This window comes from Lactuca virosa, chromosome 4, assembly GCF_052849685.1.
Source record: "Lactuca virosa cultivar CGN04683 chromosome 4, Lactuca_virosa_CGN04683_v6, whole genome shotgun sequence".
Classification (NCBI taxonomy): domain Eukaryota; kingdom Viridiplantae; phylum Streptophyta; class Magnoliopsida; order Asterales; family Asteraceae; genus Lactuca; species Lactuca virosa.
In genome coordinates this window covers 310,154,605-310,160,620 of record NC_136429.1, presented here as the reverse complement: position 1 = coordinate 310,160,620, position 6,016 = coordinate 310,154,605, and positions in this window count along the sequence as shown.

Sequence of the window (6,016 nt, the reverse complement as noted above, 5' to 3'; positions counted from 1 at the left end):
TTGAGCCTAGTCGGTAGTCGCCTGAAGGTAAATTTGAATTCCTTTTCAATATGTGGAATATGGATTAAATTTTGGGTTTAAGTTTTAACCTAACCTCAATTTGTCAAACTCAAGTCAACATATTATATATATATATATATATATATATATATATATATATATATATATATATATATATATATATATATATATATATATATATAGGGTGAGGTTCAATAGGGAACCATAATTAACCAAGGAACCAATCTTTTTTTCAACTTTTAGAACTTATTTTTTATCAAAAAAAAAACTAAAAATACAGAAATTCATAATTTTTTATCCTTTTTCCAATGATATCAAATTCATTTTTTTTTATGTCAAATTCACAATGTGAATCTTTGAAAATTCACAATGTGAATCCGGATTCACACGGTGAATCCGAAAAATATTTTTCACATTCACAATGTTAATATATGAATTTAGATATTTTTAGATTTTTTTTTTCGATAAACAATAAGCTCTAGAAATTGAAAAAAAAAGATTTGGTTCCTTGAAGAACCAATAATTATTGTTCTCTATTGAACTTTTCCATATATATATATATATATATATATATATATATATATATATATATATATATATATATATATATATATACACCTATAGTGCGGTTTGGTTTTGGTTGACCGGTTTTTGGATAAAAACCGCACCGCACCGTTGACCTTCGGTTTTTGCAAAAACGAAATCCGCACCATTGGTTTTTGCATCGGTTTCGGTTTTCCGGTTGCGGTTTATTGCGGTTTCATCGGTTTTTTTAGTTGGTTCGGTTTTGGTCACCCCTAGTTTTTATCTTATTTTCAGTGAACATTTTGATATCAACCAAACTAAGCAACGTAGAGTTCCAACCGCAGATGCCAGAAGCATTTAACATCATAAATATGCCTAGAAGAATTTTTAATTCCGTGTGAGACATTTGGTAGTGTTTTTTTTTGAAGTTTTGACAACTTTTACGAGTGCGTTGCTTTTATTGTTGATCTACATTATTGTTAGACATATTGTGGTGAATTCTTTCATGTGTGGTTTATTTTTCTTGTGTTGACTTATGAATTGATAAATAATAATTTTTGGATATCTATGGAAATTTTCTTTTAACTATGTATAAGTTTCTTCTATTGTGTTTTTGGATTACAAGTTTTTAGTATAGTTGGTTATTTATTAAGGGTTGTGTTACACATACATGACTACTAAATCACATGGTCTACATTACAAAATGTTACATTCTTGATTATATAATATGTGCTTATTCTTAACATTTCCATTATAGTGTTCAATGAGGACCGTAGATAAGGGAAACGAAAACTGTGATGATTCCCAAAACCCGATAGATATAGAAAAAGGTATGTCGTTTATATGAGTATATATTTGCATTTATAATATATGACTATTTATCCAAATAATATATTTGTAGAAAATCGAAAAAGATACAATAGAAACTATTATGCACGAAAAAAGGAGAAAAACAAAATGAGAAGGATAGCTAACATGTCCATTCCATACGCTGATAAAACTAAATCAGTGGACGCTCTGATTGATGCAATATTTCCTTCTTTGCAATCCAACGGCGCCGATTCAAAATTTATCATTTCGAGGGCGATATTGTCAACTAAAAATGAAAGTGTTGATGAGATTAATAATAAGTTGATCGAACGATTTTCTGGCGAGCAAAAAGTTTACTATAGTTTTGATGAAGCGGAAGATGACAAAAATAACTTATATCCGATGGAATATTTGAACTCGCTAAATGTTAGTGGTGTACCCCCTCATTATCTTCGGTTAAAAACTGGGTGCCCTGTAATACTTTTGCGAAATATCGATCCTTCAAATGGGTTATGTAATGGCACCAGATTGATATGTCGAGCTTCCCAACAAAATGTCATTGATGCAGAGATAGCTGTTGGCCAACATGCTGGAAAAAGAGTGTTTTTACCAAGAATTCCTCTATGTCCGTCTGACGATGAGATGTTCCCATTCAAACTTAAGAGAAAACAGTTTCCAATTCAACTTAGTTTCTCTATGATAATCAATAAAGCTCAAGGACAAACAATTTCAAATGTAGGTGTTTATCTACCAGAATCGGTATTCTCACATGACCAGCTTTATGTGGCGTTGTCCAGAGGAATATCACGTGTCAATACCAAGGTATCAGTAAAGCCGGAAAAAACGTTTGATAATGATGGAATCTACACATCAAACGTTGTATACAAAGAAGTGTTATGTGATTTACAAGGTACAATCAACAACTTATTATTTTACAATTTCTTCAAATATGTATCTTAGATGCTTATTTGATGTTTAATGCAGGGCTAGCAGATGAAGCAACATGATTGCAGATTGGTGTAGTTTATATATTGGACATGTTATAAATGTACAAAACTACATGGTTGCAGATTGTTGTTATTTATATATTGTAAAATCAAGTATGAACTATTAGATGAATTATTTGAGATGTAGACTCAACTTTTGTCGTATTGTATGACTATGCACCTAGCAAGAAACTATATGTTGAAATGAACTATTCGACACAAAATAGTCTACTAAATGGCCGCAATGAATAGCTCAAATCTAAAGGAAACTAATCATCACATTAAAACTATCTTCCGAAAGAAACTTTTTGCCGTCCGGCGCTTAACGCGGGTAAACGGCTAGTATTTTTTGATTGACATTGTCCAACCGATTTTGATCCAGTTTATTTCAATTTAAACAACTAAATATTATAGTGAAATTAAAACCGTACAATATTACTTTAACTAGACTAGCAAAAGGCACTTCAAAGAACAATGTTCAAAGCTGGACTTATTACAATGTATACATTTTCAATTCAATTTCCTAAAGTATTTAATGGAATTGCAAACATCATACATACAACGTACATCATATATAACCTTTTTACTTCAATATACTAACTATTAGTTGAATTAGTATGTTAGATATTAGATGGATATTATATGAATATTAATTGGATATCCATTGGTTATATTTTGTTGGATATCCAATGGATTTATATGACCATCCAATAACAGGTCCAATCTTATTGGATACTGAAATTTTGAAACCAATCAAATCCAACTTATGTTAAATATCCGATATTATTGGTAGGCATGTACAAACCGTTTTTTTTTTCCAATTTGGTTCTTAGAACCAGTTCGGTTCTAGTCAAATAAGTCAACACCGGTTCAAGCATAGACCGGTTCGTCATTGAAAATATCCGATCCTATATAAACCGGTTCGGTCCATCTAAACCGGTTCATCAAACCGGTTCGAAAAAACATAGAAATATTTGCTGGTGTAAGAAGATGATCATACTCTTTGTAGGTTATATTCCTTTATAACCTTACCTGTAACAGAAAAACAAGAAATAGATACAAAAAAACAAGAAATAGATGTGTTTGTGTAAGAAGATATTGCTTTGTTCTTGATGTGGGTTGCCATAAAATATAATTATATAAATATTCGTTTTGGTGGTATGCATGCAAGGAGAGAAGCAAAAGTAGAAAACAAAGAAGTGATCTGTAGCAGACTAACAATTCTAAATATTCATGAAGGATTCATATAAAGCATAGAAGAGTTTACGTCTCTAGGAAGAGAGGGAGAGAAGAAACCTATCCTACATATTTTATATATATTCTAAAAGGTGGAGTTGTGAGTTGTCACTATCTTCTTTGTCTATGATACAAGAAACGTATCCTACTTACTTTTGCAGACTAAAAAAGCTGATAGAGACAACAACAGTGAAAAACAGACATGCGCATGCTGTATCCTACACCACCCAAATCAGTCTTAAACCGGTTCAACCATACCGGTTCTTTAAACCGGTTCACCCCATACCGGTTTCAATGGCTATATATACGAACTGGTCGGAACTGGCGGTTCGGTTCTTAAACCGGATTGGTTCATAGTGAACCGGTTTTCCGGTTCATGAGGCGGTTCGGTTCCTGAACTGGTTTTTTTGTGCACGCCTAATTATTGGTCGTTTGTAATTGGATTGAATGATTTGTATTGGACTGAACTATTTTTCCACACTGTTATCCTTAACCAGGGCCGGCCGAAGGGCGAGTTGGGTAGAGGCCCAGGGCAGCAAGAAGAAGAGGGGCATAACTTTAATCCATCATTTTAATGTATTAGGTATTTGGCCCAAATGATTTCAGCATCTCCGATTGACTGTGTTGCTTACTCGCTCTAGTTCCCGTCTTCCCAGTGGTCTCCTAGAAAGACGAAAGGTCCGGATGTAGAAGACAAGAAGTTCATTGGTTTTTCCAAATGGCTTCTAGCCCAGCGGTATAAGGTGGTGCTCTCCCTCTTTGAGGTTGAGGGTTCAAGTCCTCTTGTGACATATGTGGAATTAGGTATTAGTTTAGGAGGAGTAGATTATATATTTGTATTTGCCAGTTCAAAAAAAAAATAAAAAAAAAATCAATTGGTCAAGAGGCTCTTATTTGGATACATAATGGATACCCTCTCCCGCTTTCTTTCTAGTACACAAGAACAACGATTTCTACAAACTCTGATCTCTTGTCTCTCGATTTCTCTGAACTCTCTTTTCTTGTCTTTTTTTTCGGATACCATTTCATCTTCTGATTTTTGTGACTCTCTTGATATTTATCTTCTCTCTGATTTGGAACTCATCAGAGTTGTAATGGAAGTATTCTCCTGTTTGGGACGATCGTGCCCCTGTTGCTATGGAATTGTCTGGTTCTCAATGTGTTACTTGGCTTTTCTAGATGTTACGCTTTCTCATATGATGTTACTTTTCTGGCTTTGGAGTTTTACCCAGTTGCAGGGTTATGTTTTCCTTGTTTTGGTCTGTTTGGATTTTAAAGGTGCCTCCCTGTACATATTGATTTTTTTTTCCGGTTTGGACGATTCTACCCTTATTACTCTAGCCCCTTATCATAGAGGTGTATTTAGTTTTTGTTTTCGATTTCAAGTTATCTCGAGTTTGGTTTCAAAGCCTATTAAGGGATAGCTGGTTGGACGATTATGTCTTGGAGTTGATATCTGAAATTCTAAAATTCCTCGTTCTCAATTTTGACAGTGGATTATAAAAGTAATTGTTTCAATTTGAGTTTTTGTTATACATATTAAGGTAGCGACATTTTTGTTTTCCAATTTTGATATTTTATATAGTGTCATAAGAGGTAGTGTATTTGTAAATGTATCTAATTTTTGTTTTCATGCTTCACAGTTCACAGTTTTGTTTGACACAACAATTTTATTTTTGTTGCAAATCATTTACAGGGGTAACTCTAAATCTAATGAACTTGTTGAAAATAGTTATCTTAACTATGATATATTAATTATTTTGATTCAAAGAATGCTTGAAGACAATGTTTTAATGATGTTTGCAACTTTTAGTTATATGAATATGAATTTGTTTGAAAAACACTCTAGTTGCATTTTGTTTTATAAATCAATGTTGTATTTAGATTTAATACAAGTATTGGGGCATTATTAAGTTGTTCGGCCGGTATAGTAAAAACCTATGAAACGACCTTGTCTTTAACTTTTAAAAAGATCCTGACTTATGAAAAGTAGATTACAGAAATCCTTTTTAACATCCAAATACTTTTGGAAAATTTGATAATTTACTAAGAGGTTTTATGGAGTTTTTCATTTTTTCATTTTTTTATTTTTAAATCGTAATTCATGGCCTATAATTAACGAGCCGAATTCTTTTGGGCCAAAATTACATGAAGCCTGGATCTCTATTATCAACTTTGTATGCTAGTTCATGCTTTGAGGATTTGGAATTAAGACACTGGACAAAGTGCCTTAAAAATCTAATTGTGCCCGTAAGCAAAGACTAAAGTTAATGTTTTTATTATTATTATTATTATTATTATTACTTTATTTTCTTCGTCCTTTGGTTTGGGTTTTGTGAACTCATTTATAAATTTATAGGTTCGCGATCTTGTCTCGTAAATCTCCATTAGAACACAATCAAGACGGGTTCTCATTTTTTTGCCCTAATCATTTAAAG